The 24,017-nt window shown below is 45.5% G+C and overlaps 1 long non-coding RNA gene across 1 annotated transcript in view; it reads right to left on the minus strand.

Moving 5' to 3' along the window:
- Window positions 1-15,230, minus strand: part of LOC122705614 — a 33,252-nt gene extending 18,022 nt beyond the window's left edge. Inside the window, exon 1 of the long non-coding RNA XR_006344161.1 lies at window positions 14,862-15,230. This is a non-coding gene — a long non-coding RNA (uncharacterized LOC122705614). The remainder of the gene's footprint in view (window positions 1-14,861) is intronic.
- Between the last annotated feature and the right edge of the window lie 8,787 nt (window positions 15,231-24,017).

A 24,017-nucleotide genomic window follows, 5' to 3' on the forward strand; every position in this document is an offset into this window, starting at 1 on the left:
AATTATCCTTCAGTTAAAAATAAATGAAATTTAAAAAAAAGGCTGGTGCTTGGCCACCTCTGCAGATCTGCAGAGTCTCAATTTCTCAGAGAAAGTCCTAGAAATCTGTTTTTCCAGAAGCACACTCTTCCCTAGGTTGACCAACATGGTGAAATTTAAGAACCTTCCTTTATACCAATCCTGGTCTCTTTAATGGTCCTTTTCATGAAAATAGTGTTCCCCTTTTAAACTTTTGTGACCTCTGAAAATGAAATCTGAAGCAGAGGGATCTACTTACATAAGAAACGTCACCTGTGGCCTTAACTGCAGGTTTGGATTGCTGATTGTATCAGGGGATTTGAAGGAAGCTAAGTTTTGGGGATCAGGCTGCCTAGATCTACTTCTGCACTCACTTGTTGCTATTAAAGGTGCCACTCAGCTTTTTCTTCTCTTTTCTTTCTTCAAGACAATGCACCTGCTGCCTTTGGAAGTTGTGTTCTTGGAGTCCTTTCACATAGGGGCAACTGAAAGCAAATTTCTTCATGTTCCCTGATGGAGCAGGAGTGCATCCATAGATGTTTCCACAGAGAAAACACAGACCCCCAAGGAAATGTCTAAAAGCCAAGGATGACATGATGAAGGCGTCAGGAAAGCACCAGTTGCCTTTAGCACTGCTCACCCCATGGGCCTCCCTTCCAACTCTAGCCCTCTCAGAGTTCCTCTTGTATGAGTCTGTAGCTGGTAAAGCAGCTCTCTGGGGAAAAAAACAAAAAAACCCAAACTCTAATTTGTAGTATTTGCCAATTTCCACAGTGCCAATACTCCCACCAAGGCAGCGTTACTAATGGTTTAACAACTGGCTCACAAAATTCTTGAATATTTAATCAAAAGCCCTTGCAAATCAGAGGGAGACAGTAGCTAATCCTCTCAACTCTGCCCAAGAAAATCCCCACGTCACACCAGGGGTGAATATCAATTTTGGCCTCTTAGTCAGAAGTGGTTGAAGGACGCCCAGGCTGTGGTGACTGAATTTCTTCGTGGTGAATGTGGAAGGACAGGATTCAGTGGGGAATTCAAGTTGGAGATGAAGTCTGCATTTCTTCCTGGTGGCTCAGGAGTAAAGAATCTGCCGACAAGGCAGGAAACAGGGGTTCAGTCCCTGGGTTGGGAAGATCCCTTGGAAAAGGGAATGGCAATCTAACCCAGTATTCTTGTCTGGGAAATCCCATGGACAGAGGAGCCTGTTGGATAAAGTCGATAGGGTCGCAAGGAGTCAGACACGACTGAGCGACTGAACTACCGCTGCATTGCTCCATCCTGGCCTCACCTCCCCCTGGGCTGGAGCCTTGGAGGGAGTCGTGGTCTCAAGGCTGCTAGTCAGTGGTCAGCGTCATGGTCTCTCAGGGCTCCCACCTCTCTGTCTTCCTTGCTCTCTCCTTTAAAACCCTGTGCCCCTGTGCCAGAGCACAGACTGCTCATTCCTTAATTGGACAGGTTTTAAATGGAGGGTTCAGGAGTCATGCCATTGGCTGGGTCCTACCTCTTGGCTTGGGTGGTGGAGAAATGGACTCTTTCTCAAAAAGCCGACCTCGGGAAGCCTCCCTATCTGAGACCTCAAGGCTGAACAGCCCAGGCTGATGGTTCCTTGATTTTAAGGGAGTCTTGAGAATGGCAGGGGTAGGGTGGAGTTCTCACAAAGCTGAGTGTGAGCAAATGTGCCCACAGTCTGTGGTGCCAGAGATCACACAAACCTTCCTTCCCCTTTCGAGCCTGGGGATGACGTCAGAACAGACCGAGGGGAAGATGGTGACCTACTTTTCCTCCCCAAACACTGGGCAGCCAGCTACATTTTCAGATCTAAATCTCACCCACACTGCAGCAGTTTCTGTTCCCCTGCCCTCCTGGGTGTGCTTCTGGCCAGAGCTGGCTTCCTAAAGCGGAGTTTGGTGTGGGAGTTCTCCTCAGAGAGGCAGGTCTGACAGCCTCAACCCCAACCCCCCCCAGATCTCAACGTGCACGCTCAGGCTACCCAAATCTTGGCAGGCAGACAACACAGGAGGAGCTGGTCTCCCCTGGTCTCAACCAGGGCAGTCAGTTAAAGAAGAGTCTCACTGGAACCAGCCTTGAGTCTGGGACCTCTCTAGTATTCTAATCACTCGACGGCAGTCAGTTAACAAATAGTTACTGAGGGTCTGTGAAGGGGTTCAGAACATGCCACCCCCAAAATATGCCACCTGTATTGATTATTTTGAGCTGAAGTCACTTGAGAAACAGCAGATGCAGGAAGGGCTCTCTGACCTCCCCCTTTCTACCTAAAAGCGGGTCACAAAATTTTCCCTCAAGAACGGTGACCTCTATGCACTAGGAAGAGAGAACATTCTTATCTCCAGAGACTGGGAGAAGAGGCCCAAAAGGACCTGCACAAACAAACCCACTAAAATGATACTTATCTTCCATTGGATTCCTCCATCTATTTCCTAGTCACTGGCCCACAGTTCACTGCCCCAAGCCTAAGCCTCTTTGTCTTGTCACATCCCCACAATGTAGTGTTTTTGTTTAAACGGTGTATAAATTTCAGGACCCAACAGCTTCTTCAGGTCTTCATTTTCCTTTTGAAAATTCTTCTGTAGGTGTAAATATAACACATAAAATTGTATGATTTTCTCCTGTTAATCTGTCTCATATCAGTTGAAGTCTTTGGTCCAGTTCCAGATCCTAAAAGGGTGGAAGGAAGTTCTTCTTCCCCTATACCAACTTCCAAGATGATGGTGGGCAAGGCAGAGCCCCTGCCCTCAGGGAGATGACAGTCTAGTTTAGAGGGAGGGTGGTCCTTACACAAGTAACTTCAGCTAAAATTCAATGATGACTAGGAGGCAGAGGGCTTTGAAGGAGAAGCACAAAATGCAACAGAGGCATAAGACAAGGAGGCTAATGCAGGCTGAGATGTCTGGGGAGAGTTCCTTGAGCAAATGAGGTCAAAACTGAGACCTGAAGAATGATTTAAGTGCAGTGGAACATGACATTGGAAGGGGAGATTCTGTGGGACATAAAGATTTTGGGCTTTAGGAGCATCCTTTTCTCAAGCATGAGTTTGGGAATTTAGATGATAACTGTCTTCCCTTCATATACAATGTGATGGGGGAAACCACTATTTGCTCTCCAACATTCTTTCTTCTTTTCTTAATAGCACATTCCTAGTTTTTGTTAAGTACATAGCTACCCAAAGAAAAGATTATATGGCCACATTACTAAGTTATTGCTAATAAGGAATAAGCAAAAGTAATGTGTGGAGTCTCTGCGGGGCCTTTTTCCTGTTACCTGGAATCTGAATGTGATGGCTGGAGGCTGAGCAGCTAGCAGGGACCAAGAGGAGACACGTTAAGGTTGAGGGTACAGAATCTTAAGTGCAGCCTGGTTTCCCGATGACCGCAGGATTGCCATACCAGCCCTGTATTGTCTGTCTGCAGACTTCTTTTATGGATAGGAGAATTAAGGTCAATCTTTACAAAGCCTCTATTACTTGAGGATTCTCTATTATACAAAACAAAATATAATCCAAAGTATTAGACACAACTGCCTTTCAGCCTAATGAACAGACCATTTATATATATACCCACAAAATATCTATTTTATAGGAAAGTCTATGATGATACTATCTCTTTCCCAGCACCCTTTATCCCCTTCCCATCCCTTTGTCTTCACCTTGCCCCCTGCACCTCCTCTTTCCTGACTCCCACACCAGAGTTGCCTGACCTCAGTGTTTCTGCCTCGACGACTAACAGGCTCACAGCCAAAGGTCCTTGGAGCTCCTGCTGCCTTCCCCTCACAGCTGCCTGGCAAGAGTCCCACCATAGAGAGTCCCAGGTGGGCCAGGGAAGTGGCTTCTGCTCCCCTTCCCAAGGAGGTGTGAAGAGTTAGAATAATCAGGCAAAGCTGAGAACATGCACTAACTCGGAGAAACCAGAAGAATGACTAATGAAACTTCCCTGCATTGAGCTTTTCAGGGTCTGCAGGCTTGAATTGGTCTGTTTCCCCAGCCTCTGGCTAACTGGGTCCAAGAAGTCATGATTCAAAGGGAGAAGGGCTATGTGTCTGGTGATAAACACACCAGGGCTGTGTGGTGATAAACTCAGGGTCTGGCCAGGGTGAATGCAGACCCCCGCCCTCCCCATGAGGGGCAGATGAGTAAGGCATCATGTGGGTTGAATTAGATCCCCTCCCTAAAATATGTTGATGTCCTAAACCCCTGGTACCTCAGAACGTGACCTTATTTCAAGATATGATCTTTACAGGAGTAATAAGTTAAAATGAGGTAATTAGGATGGGCCCTAATCTAATGACTTGTGTCCTCATAAAAAGGGGAAATTTGCAGGCAGAGAGGACACAGGGAGAACACCGCATGGAGATGAAGTCAGAGATGGGAGGATTTCTACAAGCCAGGGAACTCCAAAGATTGTCAGCCACCCACCCGAAGCCAGGAGAGAGGCCTGGGGCTGATTCTCCCTCCCAGCCTTCAATTTTCAGTAAGCGATAATCACAACTTGGGTGAAAGTCTTCGGCCATTGTGAGAGCTTCTCACAGCCTTCAGAGGAAACCAAGCCCGCTGACACTTTTATCTCAGACTTCCAGCTTCCAGAAGTTTGAGATAATCCATTTCTGTTGTTTAAGCCACACAGTTTGTGGTACTTCATTAAGGCAACCCTAGCCACTAATGTGAGGTCCCTTTAAGTGCCAGTAACAGGAGCCTCGTGACAGCACTGGTCTCAAGTGATTTCCCTGCTGCCTCTCATCAGGGTGTGAAGACATTAAGGGCAGCTGGAGCCTCCTGGGTCATTCCCCTCGACAGAGACCCCTGGGAGTCCTCTCGCCCCTGCAGGCAGGCAGCTAGTGGCACCCGCAGTAAGCTCAGAAGAAAGGGCTTCTCTGCTCTCCTCCTGGAGTCATGTTACACAAGGATACTTCCCAGGGGAGAAGGGCTGACACTAACTGGCAAGGTCTGCCTGTGAAGATCTGTCTATCTATCTATCATCTCTGCTGTTTTTTCGTTTTCCTAGCATAAAAATCAGTATCTAGATGGATAAGAATATTTCAAGTTATGTAGTCTTTTCAGACCCACACTAGGGTCTTTCTCTGTTGAATGATTCTGGTATGTGTACAAACACACACAGGAAAGAATTGTATGCGGTCTCCCCTGCCTCGCTGCACGCACACACACACACACACACACACACAGACACACACAGACACACACACAGACACACACAGACACACACACCCTTTGCTTTCCACTGGCGGATTGGAAGGCAGAAGGGATGGGGGAAGAGAAACAAAGGACATGCAAAGGCTCTGCAGAAGCAAGCCAGCCAGCCCAGCAACCACGGCTGGCTCCTTCCATCTGCCCCCGGTACCACCTCCTATCCCCATAGTCTAGACTCAGGCTGCTTTGGGCACAGGGGGCATTGTGTGAAGCAGATGAGGACTTGTAGCTAGGAAGCATCTGTGTTGCTTCTTGTTCTGCTGATAGTCCTTTATTTCTACCATATATGCCTCACCATAACCAGATGTTAACCCCATTTTTAAGAGGCTGAATCTGGGACTCAGCAATTCGCCCTGGGGGAGCTGAATGAGAAGTCATGAGATGGGGCTATGCCATTGTGAAAAGTCCATTCTGTGCCCATGGTGTACAGCATACTGGTTATTAAGGTTCCAGAAGTCTGTGCTAAGTGGGCATAGAGACTGTTTCCTGGGTAAGGAAATTTGTATTTCCTTTCTCGTTTATTCTACAGTAATGCTTTGGGTTGATTTTATAGCATTGGCTGCAGAGAAGATGATCATGATAATGAGGCAAAGGTATGTGGAAATTGAGGGAAAGCCATTTGTAGAATACATATGGCGGCCTGAACTGTGCCAGGCTCGTGGTGAACATAATATGCGCCTTGATTTTAGGGGCCTAAAGTCTAAATAGGAAGATCAAACTAAACTCGTGCGAAACAAGTTGACAACTGATGTTTCTCTAAGCTCAAAGTGGCTTTATTTGGGATTTGCTGAGACCGCTCTCTCTTTGCGGGAATGGGAAACGGGTATGGATTGTAAAAGTCCAGGTGGTTGGCTCCAAAGGCCTGGCGAGTCTTTTCCACCTTGTCATGGACGGGCCCTGCCCTTTCTCATGGTGTCATGCACTCTCCATGCATTTGGCCCCTGCCTCTCTCTCTAACAAGTTCAGTTTCAATTCTCTCCTAATCTCAACTTGCCCAAAGCTTCCATCTGCTCTGACTCTACCTCAAGGCATCTTTTGAGCCTTAACCACTATCCCAAGCAGTATATTCTTTCTGTATTTGGTAGTCACCTGGTGGTTCTTGCTACATTTGATTGGTCCAGTTTCTAGGCCTCTGTGAGCCTGGATTTGATTATCCTTGGATCAGTTGCCATCCCTGAAAGTCCAGTCAGCTATGGCCAGGAGTAGTGGATTACAAGACCACCTAAAGGGTTATGTGCAGACAGACACCTAAAACAAATCCAGAATGGGGCCTCTTGATTATAAAGTCAACCAAAGGTCATAGGAAAGAGAAATCACTCTGAGCCAAAGAGAGAGTAGGCTTCCTGGGGCCATGACATGGCTGGGGTTTCAACACATGGCATTTGAGTCATGAGAGGGAAACAGAAAGCTGAAGTGAGTGCTGTGGCAGATTGTAGCAGTATTCACAATTATGTTTCCCCTCCCTGTGGAGGGATTCCCCCAGATGACAGCAGACTTGGACATGTGATGCTTTTGCCAATGTGTGAGTAAAATGGAATTATGTCATGTCTAGGCAAAAGATAACCTATCCATGGTTCTCCATGTTCTTGTTTCCCTTTGCATTGAGAACACCACTGTCCCAGATAGGGAGGTCTCCATCAGCTTGGATCCCAGAATGAAAACAACTTGGAGCAGAGCCAGAGCAAGTCCATGATGGACATATACATAAGGTAAATAAGATATAACCCTTTGTTGTGTTCAGCCACTGAGATTTTAGGGTCCTTTGTTACTTCCGTATAGTCTAGCCTAGACTGACTGATAACAAAAATCAAGTTGTGTCAGATAAATGGGAGAGAGAGAGTTGGAAGTGAACAAGAAATAAGAAGTAGAGACAGGAATCCAGATATCAGAAAAGGAAGACTTAAGCAGGATACCAAGAGAAGACCAGGAAAGAATCAGCAGACTTCAAGAGTTACCGTGAAGGAAGGGGTACAGGGTTTTGGTAACAGGTTGGAATAGCGAACACAGGAGAGTAAAGGATTAATAAATACATAATCCTTTACTGACTAGCTTATCATAGTTGAGAGTTGGAAGTATTTCGAGAGAAAGATATCCTTTTTAAAAAATTTAAAGTAGGGTAGACATCTAGCTAGTAATCCCCAGTAGACATTTCAGATTGGGGTCAAGGCTAGTTGGGCCAGTGAGTTTTTAGAAACTGGTATTTTGTAACCTGTAACCTGTAAACATCACAGGTTGTGAGAAATGGAACACAGATACCACATTTGTAGAGAGAAAGCAATACTAGATGGACAGAAGGAAGAGGAGGGACTAAACCCAAGAGCTTCCAGAAGCATCACTCCATCAACTTAGGGATGTTCCAGGACTACTAAGTTGGCCCACCAGACATATCTCATCATATGGTGGAGCAGGGCTCCCAAGTAGAACTGGCATGAGATCTCACCTGGTATGGATCCCATGGCAAGGCCTTCCCTACTGACCCTCAGTCACTGGACTATTAATGTGGTGGATCACAAATGATTAAATGGAATCCAGAGATTACTTTTCACTTTTCAAACCTCATTCACATACATTGTCTCATTAATGTCTCACTAAAAAAAAAAAAACCTCATAAAATATGTATTATCTCCGCAAAGCAGATGAAACAGAGGCTGCGGAGAAGTTAAGAAGTTTTCTGAGGCAGGACTCGAGTGACGTGCTCTTGTTAGCCCTCCACATCATCTCTGTGACTCCACCTCAGCCTCCCTCTGAGAGGGCCCGGGATCACAACACATACCCAGGAGCCCCCATTTGGCGTCTTTGCAGAGTTTGGCTTGAGCACAGTTCAAGACAAGGGGCAAGAAACCGTGTAAAACAATCATTTCTGAGCTCTGAGGAGCTCTTCCTTTCCGGTGAGTTTGGTAACTGTTTAGCCTCTGTCCTTGGAAGCTTTCCAGAAGCAAAACCAGGACTATCTTTAATACTAAGAGGAAAGCATGGCTTTTGCATTAAGAAAGATTTGCATTGGTTCTGGGGGAAACTCCTAAAGCACATATTTGCATTTTCTCTTGCTTGGAGAGGGTACCCAAGAACTGGCCCCTCCCCAACTTTTCTATAGAATCTCCTTTTTACTGGAATGGTCTTCCCAGATCCCTCAAACTCCAAAAGACTGCATCCAGAAGTTCCCATGGGGAGGTTCTCATGATGGTAACAGTGTGTGTGTAATTCTATTATATGCTCCTTGAGAGCAGTTGGCTGCCATGTGAGAAGCACAATGACACCCATTGTTCTATTGGCGGAAACTGACTTCTGGCTCCCACTTCTTCATTTTCTTTTACTTCCTCGATTCCTTTAGAAGACCAAGGAACAGCTGGACAGATGAGGTTGTTGGCTCACATATAATAGGTCCTAAGAACGCCTCCAGCCCTGCCCCAGCTGTACCAAATGAACTTGGTGCTATTTTGTATAGTAAGATGCCATGCCATTGCAGACCATGCGTGGCCCACACCACTGTCTCTAATGGACCTGGGAGAGCCAGTCAGGCCCACCCCTATGGCTTGTCTGCTTCCAACGTTGAATTGAAAGCCTTCCCTAAAGGAAAGTGACAACTATGGTGACAACTACATTCTTGTTGGATCTTTAAAACAAGAAGCTAGGGTGTTTCCCAGAAGCTCTGAATCTGTACTTCAAGGGCAAAAAAAAAAAAAAAAAAAGCATTAACCTAGTTTAGCTATATTTTAGGAAATGAATGCTGGGCATTGGAAAACCCGTTTTGCTTCCAGCTCTAGGTTTTCTGGAGAGAAAACAAGACAAGGATCACTTCTGAGCACACAGGATAGAATGCAGAGGATGGAGCCTGATGCTTAAGAACCTGCAGTTTTGGACCCTTCAATGAGTAAGTTTGTCAGAAAGAGCACTTGTGACCATATTCTGCTGAATATATGCATTTGCAGGATGTCTTTTGCCCAGGTCCCTTTCAAAGAGCCTTTTCTCCTGGTGGCATGTATATGGCAGACAAGGTTAGACTGGTCCACCATAGGAGTGGATGTGGGTGGGGAAGCCATTTGGAATTCAGGCTCTATCTTTGTTGCAACCAAGACACCATTTCTATAGCTCCGTCAGGTTTATGCATAAGGCATCATCTGCAGTTAGCATTTGCAGTGGCCACATAGTCAAAACTTCTATAAAGAGAGTTGGTGCTTTCTAGCAGCCCATGAATTGAAATTCTTTCACTTAGGCTTGGAAAGACACTAAGTTCTTTGCTCAGGAGGCTCTTGCCCCAGGCCTCCATGGAAGCTCCTTCTCTTTTTATTCCTAATTTGCCACAATTTCATCTCTTAAAGTGGTAGAGGACAAGGTCTTGTTGACTGGTAAGCTGGAATTTGCCCTCATCTCTTTCTCCCAAAGGGAAAATGAAAACAACCAAGAAAAGAAGGAAAAAAAAAAAAAAAAGCCCAGTGTTTTTATCCATTCCTGCATAACAAATTACTCTTAAACTTAGCAGCTGAAGCAATGAACATTTATCATCTCACAGTTTCTGAGTTAGGAATTCAGAATGGTCTCTCATGAGATTACAGTTCAGCGGTTGGCTGGGGACTGCAGTTATCTGAAGGCTCAACTGGGGAAGGATCTGCTTGTAAGCTCAGCCATATGCTTGTCAGCAGAACTTCATTCCTCACTGGTGGTTGGCCAGACTTCAGGGCCTCACGATACGAACATCTCATAGCCTGCCTGAGTGGCCTCATGACATTTCACTTTTTTTCATTCCCTAAAGGAACTGTTTTAATTTTAAAAAGCTTAAAAACACAATGACAATGAAGCACTGATTGTGCCTTAGGCACAATCCCAAATCAGTGCTGACTTAAAATTATGTCCTCTCTTTCCAAGAAAGAGAAAGCGGAGAACAAAGTTCAGTCTACAGTGAGAAGGAAAAGAAAGAACAAAAAGGAAACGAAAACGGTGCTTCCCAGCAGCTGAGATTATTCTTTGTTTTCAGGCTGCACCCATGGAAATGCATATTCTTCTTATATGAGTCTTTTCTTCACAACCTTTACTTTTTTAAAAACTGCAATCTGCAGAACAAGAGATGCCACATTTTCACTGACAGGACAGCCACTTCTGTGCAGTTTTTGCTTTCTCAGTGTGGGTCCTCCTTTCCTGAAAGTGTAGTGAGAGCAAATTGACACCTGCAGGGCCCAAAGCCCCAGGACTGTTTCAGCTCCATCTGTAGAGCAAGGTGAAGGATTTGTTGCATTTGTGTTTCAAAGATACACCTCACGTGGGTTGTCCTTGTCAGTTGGCAAACTGTCACAAAAAAAGCAAACTTGATCCTCTCCTTGTGATGGCAAAATTTGATGGCAGGGCTCAATTTTAAGTTTATATACTCTTTTTTTTTCAAGATTTATTTATTTTATTTTTGGCTGTGCTATTTTTGGGCTTTTTTCTAGTTGCAGCAAGCAGGGGCTACCCTCTAGTTGCAGTGTGCCGGCTTCTCATTGTGGTGGCTTCTCTTGTTGTGGGGAGCACAGGTTCCAGGGTGTGTGGGGCTCAGTAGTTGCAGCTCCTGGGCTCTAGAGCACAGGCTCAATAGTTGTAGCACATGTGGGATCTTCCCAGATCAGGGATGGAACCAATGTCTCCTGAATTGGCAAGTTGCTTCTTTACCACTGAGTCACCAGGGAAGACCAGTCCATTTACTCTTGAATGGTGGTAAGGGTAAGGAGCAACAGGGCTTGCCCATCAATTTCCTGGCCTAGGAATGTGGCAGCTGACTTCCCCCAGAGCAACTGATAGAAGAGAGAGAGGAAGAGAGAGCCCAAGGTAGAAGCCACCATAGTTTATAACTTAATCCCAAGAGTGACAACCCATCTCATATGCTATACTCTTTTATCAACTAGTCAAGTGTCTTTCATAAGTCTGCATCTCTGCTCTTCATCTCTGGGTCCTTCCTGTAAAGTCAAGTGTTTGAACTAACATGGTCTTTAAGTTCTGTAAGGTCTGTGATTCTAATTATTTGAGGTCAGTGAAGAAGGAAAAGAGGAGGAAGAGAAAGGAACTTGGGTCTTGTGAAACAACCCCAGGACCGAAGCCCTGGAGCTGACTCTAGGCCCAGGGTGGATGCAAGTCCTACCATTTGCTGAGCAAGGAAATGGGAATGGGAGGCTCTGATCTGATAGCTGCTACCCTGTTTCCTTGACATATTTCTGTGCGAGAGCCAGAGATAACCGAGGCTACTCTGCTCCTGGAGAGAGAGCTCCCCAGCTTCCAGAGCTGGTACTGGTTTGCATGTGAATAGATGATGCTTCTTTAGTGTGTAAATGTGTTTCAGAGGGGAGTACAGCCGCCCTAGTACCTGTCTCCTGCGGAGAAGCTCTTGAGACCATCCTTGCTTCTTATTTCACATCCTGCCCAGCCATTTCAGACTCTTCTACCCATAGGTGATGGAGCCACTGAACTTTGGGGAGCATGTCATCCAGGAGGCAATGGGAAATCTTGATGTGGGAAGGCTTTCAGCTTTTCACCATTGAGTACTAGATTAACTGGGCTTGTCATAAATAGCTTTTATGTTGAGACAGATGTTCCCTCTGTACCCATTTTGGGTTTTGTCATGAGTGGATGTTTAATTTTATCAAACGCTTTTTCCACATCTATTGAGATGATCATGTGGTTTTTGTCTTTTCTTTAGTTAATGTGGTGTATCATATTGATTTTTACCTGTTGAACCATACTGTGACCCTGGGATGAATCCAACTTGATCATAGTATGTGATCCTTTTTATGCATTGTTGTATTTGGTTTGCTAATATTGGGTTGGCCAAAAAGTTCATTTGGGATTTTCTTTAACAGTTTCTGGGAAAACCCGAACAAACTTTTTGGCCAACCCAATATTTTGTTGTGACTGAAAATCTTGATGTGAAAGTGTCCTTGAAAGTTTCTGATGGGGCTGGTCCTGCTAAAAGAGCAGGGCCAGGCTTCACTCGTTGTCAACTACCTACCTTTCTTTAGGTTCAGCACAAGAAAATAACAGTTTCTCAGAACCAGATACATGGCCTTTTGCAATTTTTGAACTGAAAGACATGTTCTCAGAGCTGAGTTATCTACTTCAGTAACTGTCTTGGGCATTCTCTGGAAGCTCCCAGGCTGTATGATTACCCGTGTAATTTCTTGGCATGGTTGGTGACGCTTGAGTCATTCCAGGAAACATCCCAGGTGTTTATTCCCAAATGCTGAGATTTATTCCTCAAGTTTTGAACTGTTCCTTCGGGAAAGCTTCCAGTTTTGTGGTTCTCATTATAAAACCAGAAAATTTAATTGCTTCAGGAAGTCCCCAGAGCTGAGTGGAAAGTGTCTAAGATTGTCAGACCCTCAAGCAGAGCATCTATTCTTCTGCAGAGCTGGGGCCAAGCAGAGGATCAGTTGGGTTCTGGTTAAGCCAAAGAGACTAAATGCTAAGTCCTCAGCAAGCTCTCTTTCTGAGAAAAACTAGGAAAGCCTATTTGGAAAGAAAGAGCATTATCTAAACAGCCAGGCAATATCAAGAGTTGCATTCTACTACACTGAGAACATCCCTCCCGACATTTCAGACAAAAGGTCTGGAGCTCTCTGCTGTCATTTTAATTGACTTGGGATAAAGTAAATATTGTGTCTCCGCATCATGAGTCATATGGCTCTGTCCCTTGGACCAGGGCCACCCTAGTGAAGACCCATTTCCCAACCCTGGATAGAGCTCTCTAGGACAGAGACTCCTCAGCTGGCCAAGCTCCTCCTTGATTCAACACACACCTTCTTTCCTTCTTCCATTCTCTTCCCTTCCCTTGTCATGCCTCTTTTGGTCTCAAAAGGCCACTAAGTGTATGCCAGATTTGGGGGTTTGGCACACTCTTAAAACAAGAACCTGGGACATAAATGAAGTCTCATAGGTTATCTAGATCAACTTCTCCTCTAATTAGGAAATCTTCAAAGTGTCTGGGAGACACTTTGTGAAAGGGGCAGCACTATGGCTCAAAGCAGTCCATTCTCCGGATGGCTCTGGTATGGCAGAATCCATTTTCATATTGGCTTTCTTAAACTGAAGTCTCTCTAACACTCATGTTGACTCTTACTTTACCTTCTAGGGCAATCTAGACTATAGCAACTTCTCCTGCATAACAGCCTTTCAAATGTTCGAAGAAAATATCTAGGAAGCAGGGGGATATTGTGACCAGCATATACAATCTGGATCTGGGTTGAGTCCTGGGTCTGCCACTATTGGTTGTGTTTGTGATTTTGAGAAAGTCCCTTAACCTTATCTGCGAGTGGGTTGGTCCCCACTGGATAGAGTGGTGTGCTGGAACCAGGGTGTGTCTCCTCTTCCCTCTTTGCCCCGTGATCTCATGCTGGCTGCTTAAATGAGCCACAGTGGGAGTATTTACACCATGAACATTGGCAAACGCTATAAGTTGGGACTTCTTGTTGGCTTATGTTTTGTTTTACCAGCATATCACTGACCATCTCTCAACTTAGTAGTAAGGATCAATTAAGATAGTGCAGGTAAATATCCTGTGTGAACTATAAAGTCTATAGAAATAATAAAGATTATTTATCTTGATAGACTGTTACAAAATAGCCCCCAATGAATCACAATCCTGAAATCATACTGCTGCATAGCCCATTTCCACATTATATCTGGGCTGCTCTCATGATGTGCTCAGTTCAGTACCAATGTGACAAAAATGTCAGTCCTGGGCATTCAAAGCTTTGTAGCATCCGCTTTTACCATCTTGCCGCCCTGAGAAGTCATGAAGCCTGGGCTAGCCTCCCTGAGAATGAGAGGCCATGTGGAGAAGGAAGATGAACGAGCATGCTGGGGACAGGGGTGCGGCCAGTCCAATCATCTCATTGAAGGAGACAGACATGTAAGTGAAGCAATCATGGCTCCTTCAGCCCCAGTAATCTGCCAGCTGGCTGCAAATGCATCTGTGAGCCCAGCCCACGCCACTGTACCACATGGGGTAAAGAAAATCTCTCCAACCCAGACTGCAGAATTGTGAGCAAATGACTGGCCATTGTTGGTTTAAGACACCAAGTTTTAGGTGTGGTTTCTACACAGTGATAGATGACTTATTATAGTTATTATCCCATCAGGCCCCTCTGGGTCTTCTCTTGTCCAAGTTAAACTTTCCCAGATCTCTGCCTCATCCTCTGGCTGGGCTCCATTCGCTGGTTCTGGGATGGACATGGTGCAGGCTTCCAGTGCTCTGACCTTGCAGAGGCTGGGCAATCCGCTGTCTGTTCTGGATCCTAGATAATCATCACAGCCAGAGGGTGAGCCAGAGCTCCTGGCACTCGCAGCTCACTCTGTGAGCTCATTCTTAGCTTTTGCAGTCAACCCAAGCCCCCAGGCTGTGAAACTACACTTTCCTATCCTGACATCTTAAAAAAAAAACAAAAAAAACTAAATACTCGGTTTATAGTCATCACCATTAAACTGACCCTTTCACTTTCAACATTTTTCTTTCAGTGTTTCAAAATCTGGGCTCCAGTTTGATTTAAACTTTTTCCATGACTATAGCATTTCCTTCCATGTACACATTCGCCCCCACACCCAAACATACATACATCTAGATGCTCATACATCAAAAGCACACGTGCATAACAAGACAAAAACTCACTGCAGTGTTCACAGCAGCTGCCGGGTCTTCCTAATAGTCACGACGCTTCACGGCCAGACTTCTGCCCACTTTTCAGTCTCATTTTCTTGTCACTCCTTTTTTCAGTAGCCGAATCCACAACTCTTAATTGTGGCATAACCAAGTAGGGGTTATTTTTCTCAGGTGACAAGAAGGTCAGAGATAGGGTGTCCAGGACTAGAGCAGAGGCCCTGTGGTGTCATCAGTGATCAGGCTTCTTCTGTGGTCCTTTTGTGCCATCCTTCATGCCATCCTCGTGGTTTCCAGATAGCTGTTCCACCCCAGAACTGTTGCCTATGGGATCCAGGCAGGAATGAGACAGAAAGGGGAAGAGCACATGGCAAGGGACACAGAGCCTATTCCCTTTTACTGAGAAAATAACAGCTCTCCTAGAGGCCCTGCCCAGGAGACTTCTAATTACATTCATGGGCCAAAACCAGGTCACGTGGTCAGCCCAGCTATGAGGGGATCTGGGAAGGTGAATACTTGTAACTGGGCACGTGGCCACCCCGAAAAATAAAAAGAACTGGGGTTCTGTCAATAAGAGAGAAGTGGAGAATGAATAATGAGTTGGGACATAGCAGGGTTTGCCACATTCTCCCACACATACTATGAGTTGTCATCTTCGTGTGCCAGACACATGCCAAGTTTATTGAAATGAGGTTATAGAAAATGAGAAGATATGGCAAATTGCAAAAAATAGCCCTAAATTCCTCCCATTCCAATATAGACAACTTTTTTCAACAAGTCTAGAGCTGGTCTTGTGACTTGCTTTGACCAGTAGGATGTAGCAAAAGAGATGCTCTGTGACTTCTTGACTCACACCTTGAGGCCTGTCAGCTTTTATTCCCACCCCTTTAGAACTCAGTTCTACAGATGAAGCTAGACAATCTGGTTAAAATTCAAGTTCTACCTCTTAATAGCTGTGTGGCCTTGGGAAAGCAGCTTAACTTATCTGTACCTCAGTTTCTTCATTTGTATCAGAGGCAGTCATGGAACCTAAATCATAGGCTTTCTTTAAAAAACAGAGATTAAATAAGTTACTATCTGTGACCTGCTTAGAACAATGACCAGCTACGTAAGTGCTGGATTCCAAAGACAACATCTTGCAGCTCTGAAGCACATGCCCCATGTGGGGCCAGCATTCTTTACGAGGTTTGATTTTCAGAAGTAGTGAAAAGAAACTCTTTTTTTTCTACTGGGATTTCTAAATTGAGGTTTCTGGTGTCCATGATCCTCACCACGTGGACAAGGCATCTCTGCTGAAAGAGAATGAGGGCAACAGACAAGGATATGTGGAAACAAGCAAAATGGGGAGCAGGGGAGAGACCTGTGGGCTGGAATGGCCATTCCTGTGGCTCCTGCTGTTCTTAGGTGCAAATTCAAGGGTTGCAAATTCAAATGCCAACAGGAGCCCAGAGATCCAGTGTGGAAAGATCACTTGGTGGCAAAGGGCACATTGAGAAATCTCCCTCGACTGTAAGAAAAACAGCGGCATGGGTTCAGGATCGATAGCACCTGGCTGTGTGTGAGAGACGACATGGGCACAGAGGGGACTTCAGAGAACACTGCCCCACCCCTGACCCATTCTGTGTAACCAGCGCAGACAATTTTGCCACAAGAACCCAGTTTAGAATATCCTTTGATTTTTTTTTTTTCCTCCAAAAGAAGCTATAAATCTGTGACTCTCCAGTCTATAAACACTGGATCAAATTTTTTTTTACAATATCGTGCCACACATCTGCAAGCGAACGTGTCCCCAGGCTTGCCAGTTGTCACCATAGTGGTTCAGTCCCGGCATCTCCCCACGGAATCTGAACAGAACCGACGTCCTGGCACTTCAGGTCTGGGTCCAACCTCTGGCAAACGGCTCCATTTGAACGTCAAAGCTGGCTCTGTGTAAAAGGATTTCCCCCAAGTCTGGTTGATCAGTACATTCCTCACCACTGTCCTAAGCTCCTCTCTTTGGCTTCTTCCCCCCTTTCTGTTTGGGGGCAGGGGTTGTGGTACCGATGGAGGAGGCCTGTCCACAAAAGGTAAACCCACAGCAGTTGGATACTCTAGTGTGGCTTGGGTTTTCATAGCTCCTGTAGCTGGAACCTGAGTGCCCAGGGCCTGCAGCAGGAACACTCATGGCCAACCTGGCAAGTGACAGAGAGGGAGGCTCTTCTAGAAGTCTCTGCAGCAGCCATCCGAGAGTTCTGCTTCTGTGTAGCTGAATCATCAGCTCTGCTCTGCTGAAGCATCGCCACTTAAAACCAGACACAGTAGAGGGATATGGCTACTTCAGTGTGGGCAAAGCAAGGATGGATGTGGGGCTCTCCTTGGAAGGCTCTTCTCCTGGAAATTAGGAAGACAACCTCTTGTACCCTCTAGCTATTGTTGGTGCAGACAGAAAAGAGTCAAAAGGTAGTTCTCCAAGAAATACTCCAAAGGTTTTAGAGACAGTTGTTTCCGCGTGAAAATAAAAAGAGATCTTCAGACTCCTTTCAGAGTAAAATTAGATGAGAGAGGAAGCAAAGGAGATGAGCAGTTAACTCCCCTTCCCCACTGGGAGAATCTGGAGAGGCTTTATTGGATGCAGCTTTCAGAGGCTTCCCTTGAGGACCTAGCAGCATCTCTGTCCAGGGGACACACATTTGACTTCATTCACCTGGTGACTCTGGGGGTGGGGGGTGGCCCAGTGCCTGAGAGGCCAGATGTCTCTTTTTTTTAATATACCAGTAATACATTATTAAATGATTTATTTATTTATTTGTGTTTTTGGCTGCCCTGGGTCTTGGTTGCTATGCACAGGCTCCTCTCTAGTTACGGCTAGCGGCGGCTATTCTTCCTTGTGGTGCATGTCCCATGTGCCCTGTGTTGCCAGGCGAATTCTTAACCACTGGACCACCAGGCAAGTCCAAAGCCAGATATTTTTGAATGGTCTCACCAAGGCTGACTTCATCGTTCATCAGACTAGAGAGTTTTTAGGATTTGAAATGAGGTTTGCAAATATTAAGCCCAGAAGAGAGAGATTAAGGCTGCATTTGGAACCCTCTAAGGTTTTACTGACTGTGGCTCAGATCATGAACTCCTTATTGCCAAATTCAGACTTCAATTGAAGAAAGTAGAGAAAACCACTAGACCATTCAGGTATGACCTAAATCAAATCCCTTATGACTATACAGTGGAAGTGAGAAATAGATTTAAGGGACTAGATCTGATAGAGTGCCTGATGAACTATGGACGGAGGTTTGTGACATTGTACAGGAGATAGGGATCAAGACCATCCCCATGGCAAAGAAATGCAAAAAGGCAAAATGGTTGTCTAAGGAGGCCTAACAAATAGCTGTGAAAAGAAGAGAAGCGGAAAAACAAATGAGAAAAGGAAAGATATTCCCATTTGAATGCAGAGTTCCAAATAGCAAGGAGAGATAAGAAAGCCTTCCTCAGCGATCAATGCAAAGAAATAGAGGAAAACAACAGAATGGGAAAGACTAGAGATCTCTTCAAGAAAATTAGAGATATCAAGGGAACATTTCATGCAAAGATGTGTTTGATAAAGTACAGAAATGGTATGGACCTAACAGAAGCAGAAGATATAAAGAAGAGGTGGCAAGAATACACAGAAGAACTGTACAAAAAAGATCTTCATGACCCAGATAATCACCATGGTGTGATCACTCACCTAGAGCCAGACATCCTGGAATGTGAAGTCAGGTGGGCCTTAGAAAGTATCACTATGAACAAAGCTAGTGGAGGTGATGGCATAATTCCAGTTGAGCTATTTCAGATCCTAAAAGATGATGCTGTGAAAGTGCTGCACTCAATGTGCCAGCAAATTTGGAAAACTCAGCAGTGGCCACAGGACTGGAAAAGGTCAGTTTTCATTCCAATCCCAAAGAAAGGCAATGCCAAAGAATGTTCAAACTACTGCACAATCTCACTCATCTCACACGCTAGTAAAGTAATGCTCAAAATTCTCCAAGCCAGGCTTCAGCAATACATGAACCGTGAACTTCCAGATGTTCAAACTGGTTTTAGAAAAAGCAGAGGAACCAGAGATCAAATTGCCAACATCCGCTGGATCATCAAAAAAGCAAGAGAGTTCCAGAAAAATATCTATTTCTGCTTTATTAAATATGCCAAAGCCTTTGACTGTGTGGATCACAATAAACTGTGGAAAATTCTGAAAGAGATGGGAATACCAGACCACCTGACCTGCCTCTTGAGAAATCTGTATGCAGGTCAGGAAGCAACAGTTAGAACTGGACATGGAACAACAGACTGGTTCCAAACAGGAAAAGGAGTATGTCAAGGCTGTATATTGTCACCCTGCTTATTTAACTTATTTAACTTGCAGCGTACATCATGAGAAATGCTGGGCTGGAAGAAGCACAAGCTGGAATCAAGATTGCCGGGAGAAATATCAATAACCTCAAATATGCAGATGACACCACCCTATGGCAGAAGGTGAAGAGGAACTAAAGAGCCTCTTGATGAAAGTGAAAGAGGAGAGTGGAAAAGTTGGCTTAAAGCTCAACATTCAGAAAACTAAGATCATGGCATCTAGTCCCATCACTTCATGGCAAATAGATGGGGAAACAGTGGAAACAGTGGGAGATTTTATTTTGGGGGGCTCCACAATCACTGCAGATGGTGATTGCAGCCATGAAATTAAAAGACACTTACTCCTTGGAAGGAAAGTTATGACCAACCTAGATAGCATATTAAAAAGCAGAGACATTACTTTGCCAACAAAGGTCCGTTTAGTCAAGGCTATGGTTTTTCCGGTGGTCATGTATGGATGTGAGAGTTGGACTGTGAAGAAAACAGCACCAAAAAATTGATGCTTTAGAACTGTGGTGTTGGAGAAGACTCTTGAGAGTCCCTTGGACTGCAAGGAGATCCATCCAGTCCATTCTAAAGGAGATCAGTCCTGGGTGTTCATTGGAAGGACTGATGCTGAAGCTGAAACTCCAATACTTTGGCCACCTCATGCAAAGAGTTGACTCATTGGAAAAGACCCTGATTCTGGGAGGGATTGGGGGCAGGAGGAGAAGGGGATGACAGAGGATGAAATGGCTAGATGGCATCACCAACTCAATCACCTTGGGTTTGCGTAAACTCCGGGAGTTGGTGATGGACAGGGAGGCCTGGTGTGCTGTGATTCATGGGGTCGCAAAGAGTTGGACATGACTGAGCGACTGAACTGAACTGAAGGTTTTACTCTAATGTAGAATCAGCAAGCATATTAGCACCTGGGCAGCAGGCTGCCCCTTGGCTCTCCCCTCTCCTCTTGATCTAATTCCTTCACACAGAGCCTGGCTGCTCAGAGAATGCTGCTGACCTGAATTGGAGTCAGGGGCACAGGAAATGAATGCATTTGTTCATCTGTTGGTTCATGCAGTGCTTCTGCATGCTGAGCACTATGCTGTTGGAGTGGTTTCAGGCCCCCGGTGGGAATTCCATTTGAAGGGCACTCCTGGAATTGTGCCACTCAGCACAGGCCTGGACTTACACCCCTCCTTCACTGGAGCAGGACACCCAGCTCATGGCAAACTGGAAGCTGATGATGGGCCTCAGGGGTTCATACACTTGCTGCTGAGGAGACAGCTTCACAGGGGATCCAGGCTCAAGTTAGGGGGGTTCAGCCCACCTCCTTCCATGATCTAGGGGAATGTCAGAGTCTAGGTGGAGCTGGTTAACCATCCAAACAATCTAGACTCTTAATTTCTTGACATTCCAGCAGCGTTCCTATAATTCCAGCAACATTCACCTGCTCTGTATCATGGTCACCTTTTCCCCAGGGTCTCAGCCTGCTTTTTCCTTCAACTTCACCATCTCATTCCCTGTCTTCTGCTCCCCACCTTTCTCTGCTTTTTGAGACTCTACCAATCCCCCTTCCTGGCCCTTTTATTTCTGCTCTATAACTTCCCCACCCCCTCTAACTGCACTCATTAGTGGTATGAGGACAGTTGGACCCCTGGAGCTATGCTTTCCAGCGTGTTCGATTCTTTGCACACTATGTCTTATCTCTACCCCTACCAGGGAAATCTCAGACACAGACTCCTGGTTTCCAACTTTAGCTGAGTCCTCAGATCCTTTAAGATGACTGATGACACTGGAAGGAGAATAAGAAGGGTGAGAAGTGAAGTGGTGGGAATGGATGAGCTCAATCAGGCACAGAAGAAGGAAGAAAGGGGTACATGCTCAGTATGTCAAATGTGGCAGAAGGGCTGGCTGGAATGAGAACTGAGAAAAGGTCGTTGGGATTGACCATTACATCTCTGATGACCTTGGAAGGGAGGTGGTGCTATTTCTGCAGAGGGTGAATGCAGAAAGCAGACTGCAGCAGGCTGAGGAGTGAATGAGAGGTGAGGAAGTAGACACACAAAAAGGAACTTCTTTAAAGGAATTTGGCTGGGAAGGGGAGGAGAGTTATTAACAGCCTGAGTAGAAGTGAGGTTCTGAGTACTGGAGGCAGATGAACCTGAAGTGAGTCCCAGTTTCATCACTCGGCAATTGCTTGAGCTTGGGAATGAGCAGCACAGAATTTCTTGAAGCCTCAGGTTCCTCATCTCTAAATGGAGAAGGTATCTCATACTTTGTTGGGTTGGTGCGAGGATTAACCAAGATAAGGCAGATAAATCATCATGCACTTGGCATGTAGTAGGTGCCCAGATCGCCACCTCTGTCACATTTACAGGATGGGTAGTAGCCGGCAGAGAAGGAAAAATGAAAGATTCTGGAAGGGGAGGTAATGGGCAAGGCACATCCAAGAGGGGTGGGAGAGATGAGGTCAACCTCCAAGAAGGAAGAGCAACAATTCTGAGACCAGAAGGGAATGAAAGGATAGGGGAAGATGCATATCAAATTTTGATGTGCACGGGCCTGGAAGTTGTGATCTGAGAATGATGTTGCCCTTCTTCAGTTCTCCAGGCTTCCTCTCCACCAGACCAACCAACTCTGAGAATGATGTTGCCCTTCTTCAGTTCTCCAGGCTTCCTCTCCACCAGACCAACCATTTGAAGAAAGATTCAAGTCCATAAGTTAGCTGAACACCAGTGTTTTTTCACGTGGTGTGGTTTCACACAAACATCTGAGGGATCCTTCTAATATATTAAAGTGTCTCTTAAAGTGTGGATCCAGAACTGAGCCTAAACATTTCAGATATGGCCTTGCCCTGTGACAAGCCCAGAGGGCCCCCACCTCCATCTCCAGACACTTGTGACTCTGCCTACACTGCCAAAGGCTGTTCAGTCTTCCAGATGCTGGGTCAGCTCTTGGTTTACACTGAGCTTGCAGTCAAACAAAATCTCTAGGTCAGTTTCACAGACAGCACCATCGAGACGGGATTCCTTCTTCTTTTGTCATTCCCCCCCCCCGCCCCCCGCCCCTTTTACCCATTAAGTACAACACTCTACTTGATTCCTTTAAAATCTTATCTTCATTTTGACCCATCCTTCTAGTCTTTCGCATTCAGTCCCCCTGGCCCCAGAGGAGGAAGTTATATCTCAGACCTGTCAAGTGACTCAACCCCAGCAACAAAAAGAGTCCTTGTTAGTTGCAGCCAAGTGGCTCTGATTTCCCTGAGGACAGCCTGGGACTGTGCAAAGATACCTCTGGGTCTTCCGAATGCCCATGAGGATGTGCTCACCTGGGCCAGGATATGTAAGACTTCTTTGGAGAAGTGGGCCCCTCCCTGCGAACTTGAGACACAGCTTTCAGAAAAGGTTGTGAGTAACATCTACTTTCAAGTTCAAAACCACTCTTGGTAAATGAAACTAATTGTACAGAAGTCAATACAAATACATACTCTTCCTGGTATCAAATGGAGGCAAGATTTCCAGACAGAATCTACTGGTGCTCAGTAAATGCTGAATAAACAGAGAATGAATACATGAGCCAACAAAAGAATGAAACATAAATGTGGATGATTTTGAAGCTCCCACTGATGTCAGCTATGGTTTGCTGGTCACACACACTTGCTGTGTGATGGGGAGAAGAGTTGCCCTAGGGTAGGGATAGTACTGCCCAACATACAGACTTCAAGGACATGGTGCCCAGAGATCAAAGAGCTGTCTGGGGGCAGAGGAGTGGGCTCTGGGGACAACTGGTCTTCCCCCAGGTCTTCTGGCATCCTGTTCCCCAATCTCATCATGTATCCTGGAAAGAGCTGGGGTGAAGAGTAATGCAAAATGAAACAGCTGTTTTGAAAAGCCAGCTGTTTTACTCCTATATCCCCAAGAAACCTTTGATGTAAAACCAGTTCTTGGGAAGCTCCACGTGAGTCACGGCTATCGCTGCTTTCATCAGCAGAGTGCAAGGGATGGAGGGAGCTGGGGAGAAACACATGCGGTTGTCCTCATTTTAGAGAGAGGTAAACTGAGGCAGAGGCTCAACGAGGGATGGGAGCTGACAGGGCAAACAAAAGGCACCACTGTTGCTGTTTCCAAAGGTCTACCTGCAGCTCCCCATGCCCTGGCCCACGTGAAGTACAGCGAAGCCTCGGCATCCCTTCCAGGAGGCAGACATGGCGATTTAGAAACCAGCCTCTTCCAAGACCCTTATAAATGCAGGAAGCAGGATCCCAGCTTCTCTTGAATGTTTTTTGTTTTGTTTTAGTAATTGACATGAAATAAAACACAATTCTTATCTTCCCTATTAGTAATGGGCTTCCCTCATAGCTCAGATGAAAAAGAATCTGCCTGCAATGCAGGATTCGATTCCTGCATTGGGTTGGGAAGACCCCTGGGTTGGGAAGACCCCCTGGAGAAGGGAATGGCTACTGACTCCAGTGTTCTTGCCTAGAGAATTCCAAGGACAGAAGGGTCTGGTGGGCTACAGTCCATGGGGTTGCATATTAATAAACTCCTTGAAGGCACGAATGGAATCATCTTCATCTCTGTGACTACCCATGGCCCTTAGAGCACTCCCTTATATATAACAGACATGTAATAAATATTTTTAAAAATAGTAATGATGACCATTAGTGCTTTTCTCACCCAGAAACACACAGGCCCATATTCTATTACTATTTACTGAGCTCCTATCAAATGCCAACCAGCATTTAAAGCATTCTGAAAATGTTAAGCAGTGAGTAAGGAGGTTGAGTTTCTTCCCTAAGATGGTTGCCTTTTGTTAGTGACCAAC

Source organism: Cervus elaphus, chromosome 12 (genome assembly GCF_910594005.1).
Source record: "Cervus elaphus chromosome 12, mCerEla1.1, whole genome shotgun sequence".
Taxonomy (NCBI): Eukaryota; Metazoa; Chordata; class Mammalia; order Artiodactyla; family Cervidae; genus Cervus; species Cervus elaphus.